Genomic DNA, 14,169 nt, shown 5'->3' with positions numbered 1-14,169 from the left:
ACTTTGTACAAGTGCTAATTTCTACCTATCTATTATCCACACCAGATTACTCCAGTAACAAAAAGGTAAGAATCAATCTAAAACACACGAAAGAAAACAACATGACAACCAATGAAGTTGCAAAGAAGAAGGAGAGGGAGAGAGGGGGGAGAGAGGGAAGAAGGGAGAAGAAAGCTCATTACAAATTGTCTTTGGAACATGTAAATCCAGTGTCTTCCCAAGTAACTTCTAATGACAGACTCCTTATTGTTTGTAATCAAGAAAAGGTATAAAAGAGTACAGCTGTATTATTAAATTCTGGGTTTATTTTGTAGAATAGGCCATGAAAAAATTCATCTTGTGACCCATTAAAAATCCATGTGGAAGCTATTGAGAGAGATTGGAGATATTTGGGTTTATAATCTGTGCATTTTTAATGTCAGATTCCCTAGAAAAATGCAATATCATTTCCCATAGCTCAAAATGTTCTCAAAAAAGATAGTTTGTTAAAGTGTGAATACGATCATATCCCACAAAATCGTAACCTAAAAGTAAAAATGGTACAGTTATTTTCTTTATTTTCTCCTATAATCCTATGATCTCTTGCCATAATATTTGTAGTTATAATATTTATAATAATGTTTGCAGGCCACTCAATCATTTTTTTCCTTAGTCATGAAATTAGTATTTATTTCTGTTCTTTATTTATCATTTTCTTAAGTCGATTCTACACCGCCAGCCCCATTCTCAACAGGAAAATGCTATTATTGAATATTCAGCAAAGAACAATATGGTCTGACCTCTTAAATCCTCCAGCGAAGAAAGTGGTTATATAAATTATGGTACAATGGAATGTTCACCCAGGCAAATTATCAATTCCCTCACCCAAATTCCATAGCATTCCATACACAGAATTTATGACATTGCTGCTTCATATTTAGGTGTTTAACTGAGTTTCCCTGTAAACTAGGACGTCTTTAAGAGTATGAAATATATGTTTTTGGGTTTTTTTTCATCCAGAGTGCACTGTACAGTAGAAAATGAAATCATTGTTATTACTGAATTTAACTCTCTAAAACAGCATTTCTTACAAAATTTAAGGGAAAGATGTGATTCCTCCCCCCCAATTCCTTTAGCTTTTAAATAAATAAAACAATACTAAACTGAGGACTGAACTTTAGTTCATAGTTTACATAGTGACTTCAGTAACTCCAAGTAATTTAACCTCTCTGGGTATTTCTTTGCTCCGAATGCTTCACTGGGTTGTTACGAAGATTAATTAAGGTAAGAAAATAAAAAACAAACCACATCTTAAAACTATAAAAGTAAGATACAAAGAGTCATTATTAGTGTTGTTTATTGATTTTTGTTGTTGCTGTTTCTTTTTATCTCTAAATCTAGAGTTCTCGTATCAAGCAGAAGTGGACGGATGATCATTACCCCATGTTTCATCTTAAATTTCTTAAAATGACATGAGAGGAAAAAACAATGTATTTTGTCTTATCTCCAGTAAGAAAGAACAACTATGAATTTAACATAAAACAACATAAAGGGTGTAAAAGTCAGCATACTTTAAGCTATATTGATTCAGTGCCTTCAGTATGATGCACTATATTACAAACCACTGGTCAAATAATCCAGCTGACTGATTTATTTTCCTCACTGAACTTAATGATTTATGGAACTGATTAGTGGTTTGGGGCTTAGAGACTAAAATTTTTCTTCTAAGCATTGGATGACAGCATACTTTGTGGGTTTGCAGCATAGTGAAAATGAGCAATGCTGTGATCCCTTTCTTTGACAAAAGCAAGTAGAAATACCTTAGCAGTCCTGCCATTGGCTTTTAATCCTAATAATAACATATAACCTTTCCTATGATACTTCAAAGATATTCAGAAACTTGCATAATTAACAAATCAATTCAACGTGATTCTTTTTTTTCTTTAAGATGAAAAATGAAGCATATCACTATCAATAATGAAAGCAAATGCCTGTTATTACTCATCTTCTGCAACCATTTGTCTTACACAGACTTGTCTCACAGTGTGTCTGAATTCAGTGAATAGCACAGGTGTCAGTCCACAGATCAGTGGGCAAAAACATCCTCCAAGATATCTTTGCATGTCTCAAAGCTTTTAGATCTGCATCTTTTACAAATCTTTCATCCAACACTGTGTTGCCAAAATCAGTACTATGGCCTATTAGGTTTATTCATTAATTCATCACATATATTACAGACCTTATGCTAGGCACTTATAATACAGTAGTGAAAAAGATAGGCATGGTACCTACAATCACAGTAGTTAAAGTTGAAAATAGAAAAAAAAAATAACTCCATCTTTACATCTTTAGCTTTGAGCTAAAGCTCAAAGATGTTTTTCCAGGGTCATAAAATCAGCCAGTGGAAAAGCTAAGGTTTGAACCTAGGTTGTGGTGCCTATAAAACTATAAGCTATTGTTGCTCTTAAGAAATAAAAGAGAGGGCTGGCACAGTGGCTCACGCATGCAGTCCTAGAACTTTAGGAGGCCGAGATGGGCCAAGAGTTGAAGACTAGCCTGGGCAGCATGGGGAGATCCTATCCGTACAAAAAAATAGAAAAATTAGCTGTGTGTAGCAGCATGCACCTGTAGTCCTGGCTACCTGGGAGGCTGAGGCAAGAGGACTGCTTGAGCCCAGGAGGTTGAGGTTGCAGTGAGCTGTGATGATGCCACTGCACTCTAGCACAGGCACACAGGCAACAGAGCCAGACCCTGTCTCAAAAAAGAAAGAAAGAAAAAGAAAGAAAGAAAGAAAGAAAGAAAGAAAGAAAGAAAGAAAGAGAAAGAAAAAGAAAGTAAAAAGAAATACTAGTAATCCTAATTCAAGTAGTTGTGGAGAAAATGATAAAATGTAGAACTATAATTTAAAAATGTGAAGGCCTTAAATGGAATTTTTCAGCCAAGCAGAATTTTTCTTCTTAGTTAAAATAGTACACAGACAATACAAGTAAACTCATTTGAGCTGATTTAGATATGCTCAACCAAAGCTTTGTACTTTGTTATCATTAATACCAAAACAAGAAAATACACCTGTCTCATTACAAAATTTTTCAGTGCATCAACAGAAATGAATACATAATGTGGTAAGATTTTTTTCTTTTTAGAAATGGAGGGATAAAAAAGGGCTTGAAATAAATATAAGATGATGATTTTGTCCTCATTATTCTCTAGCTTAAAATCTCTCCTTCAACTCATCTCTACTATAATCTCTAGTTAGAAAAATTTTCCAAAGCGCTGCATTTCACTCATTGCTCAATATCAGTTCCTTATTTCCTACAATATAAAGTTTAAACTCCCCTAAGTGTCAGTTAAGGCAGTCTAAACTGTGGTCCTCTGACAATTCCACACAATCTCTTTGCTTCTCACAAGCTAGCGGGCTTATTTCTCTTCAACATGGTGAGAGCTTTCTCCACTTCCTGATTTTGTGCCTCCTTATCTGAAATACAATTCTCTTATCTTAGTTTATGTATTTTTTTCATATTCTTCAAGATTCAGTTTAAAATCAACCTTTGTGGAGTACCATGCCTTTTGGGGATTTCTCTGATCCCTGAAATCTGCTGATTCTTCTAATCACTTGGTAGCCCCAGTGACACCTTGCATTACATTCTTTTACATTAAAATCCAACCTCTTCTACTGTTTTGGGAACAGTAAGAAGGCAGGGATTGTGTCAGATTCATGTTGTAACCCAGTAACTAGGAGGCAGTTGGCCCTCAATATGTTGGTGTTAATGAAAATAAAGCACGCATATGGCAGACATACGTGAAAACCCCATCGTCTGGCTATAGCTGCCTAAAACAATGTCTTAAGAAGACATTTTAAACTAGGCAACAATGAATGTTGTGAGAATTCAGTGATTTCTGTCATGGACACAAGAGGGGGGCACTTGACCCATTGATTTGCCATCTCCAGTTTGAAGCCCTCCTTTTAAAATAAACTATCACAAAACATTCCATAAAAGAACAGCAATGATTTGCACCACACTTTAAAATAAGTATGTTATTGTATAACTTTGTCTCAAAGTTTTAATAATGCAAATTTAGAACATAAACTTTAAAAACAGGAAAAAAAACCTCCAGAGATAATTTAACTCAATAGTTCACAAACTTTGCTACATATTACAACCTTCTGGGAAGCTTTTAAAAAGTCCAATGTCCAAGCCACACTTATACTAATTAAATAAAAATGTTTGGGATTGAAGATGGATTTTTTTTAACTCTATCATATTATTCCAATGTGCAGCACTGTTGAGAAGCAGGCTCATATTCAATAGTCTGGGGTAGTTCTAACAAGCTCCAGGGTGATACTGATTGTTACCAAGCCTTACCAGTCAATGGACCAAATCATGCTACTCTAAGTGTGAACAGCATCAACCTTACCTGGAGCTTGTTAGAAAGGCAGAATCTCAGGCCCTGTTCAAGAATAACTGAAGCAAAATTTGCATTTTAACAAGATCCCCAGTGGATTACAATGCACTTAAGGCTTGAGAAGCATTGTTCTAGAGCAGTGGCTTTCAAAGTGTGATTTTGAGAACTTGTTAGAAATGAAAACTCTCCAACCCCCTTCCAGACTACTGACTCAGAAACTTTGGGGGTAGAACCCAGCAAACAGTAGTCTAACAAGCTCTCCGGGTGATTCTGATGCATGATAAAGTATAAGAAGTAATATTGTGGACAAAATCTCTGTTCTTATACTGAACTGCATTTTGAAATCATCTGGGTTGTTTTAAAAGAACACTGATAACTGGGTTCCTTCCTCAGAGATTTTTATTTCATTGTTCTAGAGTAAAACCTGAGCATCAGGTCTTAAATTACCCAAGTGATTTTAATGTGCAAAAATTTTGAAGCCATTGTTCTAGAGAAATCGGATATATGAGGAAAGGTGGGCTGTCTTCCCCTGCATCTTAGTAGGACTTTCCCTGCTCAGATTGTCAGCAGTGTCAAGGACTAAGAAAAGACTGTATGTAACTCTGTTCATTCCAACGCCTTCAGAGGGAGACCCCAAACGCAATGGGGTTTAATCCTGTCTATATTAGATTTTGATCAATCCTCCCAAAGATAAGAAAACCTAAAAGAGTGCTGAAACTGCATATGTGATTCAAAAATGGTTTTTTATCCAATTCTTCAAAACTCTGCTCAAGTCCTTCATTTTTTCTGAAATTACTCCTGATCACTCTTCAGCCAGCATAGATTTTTCCTATTTATACTTTCCCAAACATCTTACCTTCTTTCATAAGAGTAAATTTGATATTATCAACTTCAAGCACATAATTCCTATTCTTCAGATGAGAAACTCTGGTTTAAAAGTGCTAAACTAATTGCCCAGGTTTATCCAGCTGATAAGTGGAGAAATGCACATTAATATCCATGATTGTCTATCTCTAAAATCCTATGGCCTGTTCATCGCTCTACACTGCTTCCTCGAGTATGGAAAATGATCCCAGATATATGCTAAAGAAACAATAAAAATGATGTCTTCTGTCAATACCTAAGAGGGAGCAAGGAAAAGTTCTCTTTAGAATATCTTTTAATTCAATTGTAATGCTATAGAGTGGGCTTAATCATGCTGTACAAACATATTTTGACACGAGTATGCGTTTCATATTCTGTCTCAATGTCAGGGGAAGTAGATGTACTAAGTGAAATCTCACTAGATCTTGCCTAGGTACCTGCTCAGTACCACTCTAACTAGGCTGCTGAATAATACATGAAAAGATATATATACACACACAAACACACACATCCTACATACCTCAAACTTCTCAAGTCAGATATATGAAACAGGCAATAAGATTATTTAAGATCTTTAAAATTATTGTATAATGAATTACTATTTCCAAAAAATGTTTTAATTTACATTTAAAATGCATCAAATATATTGAAGAGAAATTCTTGCAAGTTCAATGTTTAGCTCATATAAAGTAAACCACCATGATGTTTTATAACTAAACCATATTCCCTTCTTAATGCTTTTTAAAAGTGTTGTCAACAGAAGGAAGAGTATGATTTAAGGAAATGTTGATTATGCATTGGGAAATATTAAACAGGAAAGAGAAATTGGGGATATAGTGTAGACTGGATAAAGGTATTAACTCTGGAACTATTAATAAACTTGCTGAGTTCAAATCTTGGGTCTATCATTTAATATCTGTGTGGCTATGGGTTAATTATCTAAATTTCCTGTGCCTCAGTTTATTCGTCTTCAAAATAGGAATGATCACAGTACCTGTTTTAAAGGGTTGTGATAAGACTTAAATGAGTAAAATTTGTAACATTTTCATACATGTACTAAACACTTAGAAAGCATTCAATAAACATTAGCTATTATTAAATATTATCTGATATGTCCCAAACTCATAGACTAAGAAATAATGCTTAGCACACAGATGACCATTTTATTTTCCAAATCCCTCATTGAAAATACATAATTTTCCTTTATACTTCTGGTAGCATGCCCTGGAAAATACCAGTCCACATGCATACATTTGTGATTTATCCCTTGCTTAGTTGTGGCTATGAAGTGAATGCTTAATCAAACCAGCCACATATAACAAACTCCACTGCCATTAATTAATAATATGGGCAAATCCATACATTCTCACAAGCAGTAATTTATGTAGAGGAAGTAGTACAGGATATAGATATAGTAGAATTGAATTCTACTTATTAAACTTTGAGCAAATCAACTCACATTTCAGAGCCTCAAAATCAGGTAATGAATCCCAGTTTTTTTTTTTTTTAATAATCTCTAACTCATTGAAACTCTAATATCCCTTTCCATTACTTCAAGGACTCCCCTCCCCTTTATTTTCTTATTCTTAAAACACCTGAGTGTATATTTTCTTTTTCCAGCAAAATAAGCTTAAATTTAGACTGTTGGTCCTGGATAAAAAATAAAAGCAATGGCTCCCTTTCAAATGCACCATTTACATACTTTCAGAAAATAATGTGTCTATAATGACACCATGAATATGTATTCACATAACATTTTGAAGGTATATGTAACACTATTTAAGAGTGTCTTCTTTTTTTATTATTGCTATAGAGTTCCCTTTTCCAGACTAAGCATACTCAATTTTCTTTTTATTTTCATAACGGAAAATGACTACCTTACCCATCCCTTGAATTCTCTTAAATTATCTGTCATTCATTCTCAAAACAAAATGCAAGCATGATCCGATTTGCATTATTCTTCAAGATGGGTGCTGTCACATAAAAGTACATTCATTTTTGATGGTGCTGTTCTGTGAATTCACTTTCATTCATTTATTCAACAAATATTGAATACCTAACATGTGCCAGGTACCATTCTAGGTGCTGGAGATACAACAGTGCAAAATGCAGACAAAGCTCTTCACCCTGTGGAGATCACATTCTAATTAAGTCTTTCAATTTAATTGGTAGCCTGATTATACTATTGTTATTATAGTATCAATTAACCTGTCCATATCCATTATTAAGGCCTTACCTATTATTAAGACTTTATTACAGGCCAACACAGAGATAAAGCAGGCATAGTCAATGCCCTCAAGGAATTCATAACCTAAAGAAAGTAAATAAGTCATACGTATAACAGATACATACAGACGAAACAGCATAAAATCTTAAGAGATGTACAGTTCAGAAGAAAAAGCAGGAATTACAGTTAAAGAAATCGGAAAATGGTTTCAAAGACAAAAGGCAATCAATCTTGCTTTCAGAGGATGGCATAATTACTGAAAGAAATAACATAACCAAGTATAGGATGAAGAAAATGTGTGGTATATATAGGGAACTTTTTAGTGGCAAAGAGAGATAATAAAATAAGTAAATATACTAGATAGTGGTAAGGGTTCTGGAGAAAAAAACAAAATTCAAGTAGCCAAGAGAGTCTGAAGTATTGACGATAGGAATTAACATTTACATAGATGAGATAGAAAAGATCTCCCTGAGAAAAGGCCTACCTTTTGAGTAGGATATGAAGAAGGTGTGGGAGTGGGCTATCTAGATACCTGAAAGAAGAAGATTCCAGGATGTGGGGAGAGCTGTCACCAATACCTTCAAGCAGGATTATGGTTGGTGTGTTTGAGGAACAGCAAGGAGACTGGTGGAAGGAAAGAGGAGAGAAAAACAAGAGGCAACAGGCAGGGTTATATAAAATTTTATTGGTCATGGGTAAAAAGGTCATTGGCTTTTACTCTTAGTGGTGTGTGATGAAAGGGATTGAGCAGAGAAGTGAGTTTGTCTCACTTTATGTTTTAACTGGGTCACTCTGACTGCTGTGTGGAAAATAGGCTGAACTGAAGAGCCCAGTTAGGAAGTTATTGCGAAAGTCCACACAGAGAGGAGAGTAGCGTGGACTAGATATGGGCAAGAAGGGTATTGAGAAGTGGTAGAAATCTGCATGTATATTGAAAGTAGAGGTGAATTCACTATTGTTTAAAAATTCAATGCAAAAATTATTGAACTGTATTCTCTTACAATTTTTCCCTTTTTGTAATGTGTTTAAAAGAAAAAAGTTTCAAGTTTTTCAAAGGTAAAAACAAATATCATTGTCAATGTACAGGCTTGCAAAATTTCAGATCTGTCAGGGACTTTGGAGTTCATTTTTTCCAAACACTTCATTTTACAGAGTAGAAAACCGAGGTTCAATCTTGAAAGGGCAATGAGAAGGAAAAAAAAAAGACAACCAAGGAACAGAAAGTTTGTGTGACTTAAATAATATCACTCAGCTAATCAGAGAAAGAATCGGCACAGGAAGGGTAACTCTCAGCCCAAGCTACTTTGTCCTACAATTGGTGATATTTAACTGATTTATACTGTTCCTTTAAGTTGTGTTCAGTTATTTTGATTTCACAAACATTGAGTGAAAGCTACAGGAATTCCAAACTGAAAAGTCTTAAGGGCCTAGGCAGGTAGGAAGAAAATGGGGGAGAAAAGTAGACGTTGTATCCATTGCTTGAATACACTCATTTCCCTCCCTAAAGTGTGCCAGCTAAATCAAACACATTTGTAGCCCTTGGGACCTTGGAAAATGTGCACTGCTGTGCTAGGCAGAAAGGCAAATAAAGAAGTCATACTCTATTAGGGAAAACACAAATGCAGATAAGGAACCGCAGTATAATGTGACTTGTGCAGCTGTAAATGTACACCTAAGGCTCAAATGCAGTAGAGTGAGGTGAGTGATTAATGTGGGGTTTTGTTAGGGGGAGGTGGGCAGCAATTGAGGGGAATCCCTAGAGAAGGCCTCACACAGACAGAGGAGGTAAGGAATGAGGAGGGTTCTGAAGGGTGGAGTGGCTTACCAGGTGGACAAGATTGATGAAGACATTCCAAGGGAAAGTAGTTACCATGTGTAAAAGCTTTAAGACGCAAAACTATGTGGTATATATGGAGTTTTTTGTAATCCTCCAAACCTGTTTGAGCCCTGACTGTCTCCAGGTAATAAATCAAAATGTAACAGATTCCACACATGTTTAAGATACTAGAAAGTTTGAATTTCGGTACCTGCAGACCTCTGCTTGCCCTATTAAATTACGAGTCAGATACCCATAGAACTAGGTAGAACAATCCCGGGTCAGAGATTGCCTTCATTAGCAAAAGCGAGTACTCCAAATCCCGGGGGCAGAAGAGAGTTACCGGTTGTACCTGCTGCAGTGCATCAAAATTATCTGGAGGGCTTGTCAAAACACAGATTGCTGGGCCCCAGCCCCAGAGCTTCTGATACAGCATGTCTGGGGTGATCCTGGAAAATGTGTACTTCTAACAAGTTCCTAGGTGACACTGATGCTGCTGGTCCAGGGACTACACATTTGTGAACCACTGACTTAGAGTACTCTTCAATACCCCCAATATAAACACCTTCAAAGAAACAAAAGCTGCCACTGCTAAGAAGACTGCTTCTGTTGAAATGGCCGCTATCTATGAGCTCCTTAAAAAACAGGCCTCTCTCACCCCTGCTGATGAGACTAAAAACAACAGCAGATGACATTTATCATGAATTACTATTTAAAGCACTTTTCGTGAATCAACCCATTTCATCTACACAACTTCCCTGTGATCTAAATACTATTACTACTCTCATTTAATAAATGAGGGAATTAAGACACAAAGATAAATATAATAACTAACCCAAAGGCACAGAATCTCAAGTCAGATAGCCTGGATTCAGATTCTGGCTCTATTATTTATGTGTGTGATTCTCCAGACTTTTACCACACCTTGAGAATATCACGCAGGGATTTGTAAAATGAAGATTTCCTGCCTGCGGCAACATACCTTTCAGAACAAGCAAATGGTACTTAGGGAAGTGGAAGCTGTCAATTAGTTTTTCTGAGCATACATTTAGTTCTATATGAGAAGTAAACAAAAGGCTAACAAAATCTTAGAGATTCTGTGTTCTCATTTTGTACAATCTGAGTTTTTATAAATCTAAGAAAGCTTATGTGACTTGCCCAAGGCCAAAGCACCAGTCACTTCACAGAGCCAAAAATAGACCAAAGACAACCTCAGTTCTCAGCTCTTTCTAGGAATACACTTGGTTAAGTAGCTACCATAAAATCTTCACCACTATGTATTCTGCCTATAAACATGCCCATAAGTAGTCACAGAGCAACTAGGAAAGATTGCAGAAAACATTGAAGGAGTCGTCCCCTTATGATCCTATGGGAGGGACTAAACATTAAAGGAAATAATTAGTTCTCATTCAATTTTTCCACAAATATTATTTGAAGACATCATCTTTAAAATTAAAACAAAGTCAACACAAACATAAATTTCTAACAAATGCCTGACACAAATGTCCATAACTGTTCTTCTAGATATCAAAATCAAAATGAAACATTTTTCCTTTATTAAAAATATCAAGTAAAGTTACTACGAATAAAGTAAAGCATTCACAAGCTAAGGCTGAAGATTAATGTTGCTCTTGGAAAGATATGCCACTATAAGAGTAACAGTATTCCATGTACCCAAGTATACCTCAAGATTATGCAAACAACCTTGCTTAAAGAAAATAAGCAGGATGAGGCAGGCATTTTTTTTTCAATAAAACTTACAGGTATAATTTCATACATACAAATTCACGGCATATTTTTAAAATATAAATGACACAAGAAGAAAATAATAAGCCTATAACTGGATATGGCATAGTCCTCACTCTCCCATGAGTACTATATAAATGTATATACTTAAGTAGGTAAAAGAGATGAATTTCTTGGCCAGAAAGACCCCTTGTTAGGGAGAAAGAACATTTTTTTATAATTCTTTGCAGTACCTGTGATAAGAAACACAAGATTTCCTTCATAACTTCCCCAAACTAACCATTTGGATCATGTTTAGCAATACAAGCTTCTGCTGACTTTGGCTGTGTCTATATACTTGTGTCTGGTGGTATCAAAACATCATATGTTTGGTATTGTATAGAAAACATAACGTGATGACTAAATTTTTACATTTCCAATTGAATTTCTGAAAATCAGACACAGATCATTTTGAAATATGTTCCTCTACACTGAACTCACAATGAATTTCATACATTAATACAATCAGAAGAAATCGTATTTGCAATTGATAGGAATATAAAATCTTATAAATTTACAATGAAAGAATCTCAAAAATCAATTCCAAATTAATTAAATATGAAATACCAAAAAATGGAAAACAAAAGCAAAACATAGGAGACTGTTTTTTTGATAATCTTGGAATCACTAAAGCCTTTTTAAATTGGAAAGAAAAGCTAAGAGTATAATAAGAAAGAATAAAATCAACAAGAAAAAATCAAACGACCCTATCAAAAAGTGGGCAAAGGACATGAACAGAAACTTTTCAAAAGAAGACAGAATAATGGTCAAAAAACATATGAAAAATGCTCAACATCTCTAATCATCAGGGAAATGCAAATTAAAACCACAATGAGATATCACTTATCTCCAGTGAGACTGGCCTTTATCAAAAAGTCCCAAAACAATAAATGTTGGTGTGGATGTGGAGAGATAGGAACACTCATGCACTGTTGGTGGGATTGCAAACTAGTGCAACCTCTGTGGAAAGCAATATGGAGATATCTTAAAGAAATACAAGTAGAAGTACCATTCGATCCAGCAATCCCATTACTGGGCATCTACCCAAAAGAGCAAATGATACTGTATAAGAAAGACACCTGCACCCGAATGTTTATAGCAGCACAATTCACAGTTGCAAAGATGTGGAAACAACCCAAGTGTCCATCAATACATGAGTGGATTAATAAAATGTGGTATATGTATACCATGGAGTACTATTCAGCTTTAAGAAACAATGGTGATATAGCACCTCTTGTATACTCCTGGATAGAGCTGGAACGCATTCTACTAAGTGAGGTATCCCAAGAATGGAAAGACAAGCACCACATGTACTCACTATCAAATTGGTATTAACTGTTCAACACATAAGTGCACATATAAGAATAACATCTATTGGATGTTGGGGAGGGGGGAGGGGGGAGGAGGGAGGAGGGGACGGGTATTTGCATACACAAAGAGTGCAATGCACACCACCCGAAGGATGGACATATTTGAAACTCGGACTTGGGGGGGGCAAGGGCAACATACGTAACCTAAACATCTGTACCCCCATAATATGCTGAAATAAAAAAAAAAGAAAGAATAAAGCATGGTAAAAAAATTCAAAGACAACAAAATAAGTAAAAAAAAGGTAATCATAAAACAACTTATTTTTAAATACAAATAAAAAACAGACTTCCATAGAATCAGATATAAGCAGACATTTCACAGAAAAAGAAGTGCAGATCGCCCTTATAACACATAAACGAGTACTCAACCTAACTCATAAAGAAAAATTAAACTTTATATTTTAAGGTAACAAAGAACTGAAAGTTTGATAACAGATTGTGTTGACTAGAAGATAAGGAAACAGACATTCTCAGTGTAAATTTGTACAATGGAGAGCAAATAGATATTATCTTTAGAAATTAAAAAAGCACATACCCATGACGCAGCAATTCTACTTCTAAGCAACCACCCTATAAATATATTTGCACACATGAAAAATGACATATATAAGGATATTCTTTACAGCATTGTTTGTATTAGCAAAATATTGGAAAGAACTGAAATGTCCATCAGTGGGAAATTAGGTATTTAAATTATTCCATTTAAATATGTATTAATATGCAAAATCTTGCAGATATGCATTTTAAGTTAATAAGAGGTGCTGAAATAGAAAGATAGATAGATGTAGTAGATAAATGGATGGAGTATTGCATATGTTGATAAGTGCATAGACTGTATCTGGGCAAATACCAAGAACGTGGCCAAGTGGTGGGTGAGGGTGGAGAGAAAGAAAATTGCTTTTGACTGTATCAGTGACTTCCAGCCAAAGAATATCAAAAACACACCCTTTGTTGAACAAAGTTGGGTTTAATGACTTGCAGCAGGGAAGAAAAATACACACGGTTGCAGAAACTGGGGTGTCTTAGTAAGAGGGTATATAAGAAAAGACTTATAAGATTTGAGGGTGTTTTAAGTGATTTTAAGGAGGGCTCAAAGAAATCTGCATTTTCCCCAGATTGAATGCTCTAACGAGGTGGGTATAATTCTATAACTAATATCTTAATAAGTCTTATCTAAAAGGCAAGGAAAACAGAGCAAAATTAAAGCTGTGTTTGATAAAGCAGCAGTGGCCACTCACATAACGTAGGCAGAGAAATATTTGATCATTTTGTAGTTTAGATAATGTTTTTGTTTTTGTCTGTGTTCAGATATGATTACAAAGTGGTCTTGCTTTTACCTTGACTCATCACGGCACAGTGTCCTTGACTGACTGTGTGAGCTGACACTGTCTATATGCAACAGAAGGACACCAAGACTTACTAGGAGTGCCAAGCCAGTTTCGTCGCTGTCAGGGATTGTTTTGCTCCTTCTAAACTGTATACCCTTCTGTGTCTTTACAATTTTGCACCATGAACTCATCGATTCAAAATCATTTTTAGAAGAATTTCAGGACTAAAGGAACTTAAAAGTCACTGAATCCTGAAACTGTCCCCATCACCACCCTGCTTCCCACTCCTACACCAATGGGGTTTTCTTGTGAGCCTCTCCCCTCACTTCAAGTGGCAAGTACAGCATCTACTTAAGTATCTCCAGTTTCGCTGTTGTACTAACTTGTCAGGCAGCC

The sequence above is a fragment of the Propithecus coquereli genome, unplaced genomic scaffold (assembly GCF_000956105.1).
Source record: "Propithecus coquereli isolate 6110/MARCELLA unplaced genomic scaffold, Pcoq_1.0 Scaffold10, whole genome shotgun sequence".
Lineage (NCBI taxonomy): Eukaryota > Metazoa > Chordata > Mammalia > Primates > Indriidae > Propithecus > Propithecus coquereli.
This window is presented reverse-complemented; position numbering follows the sequence as displayed.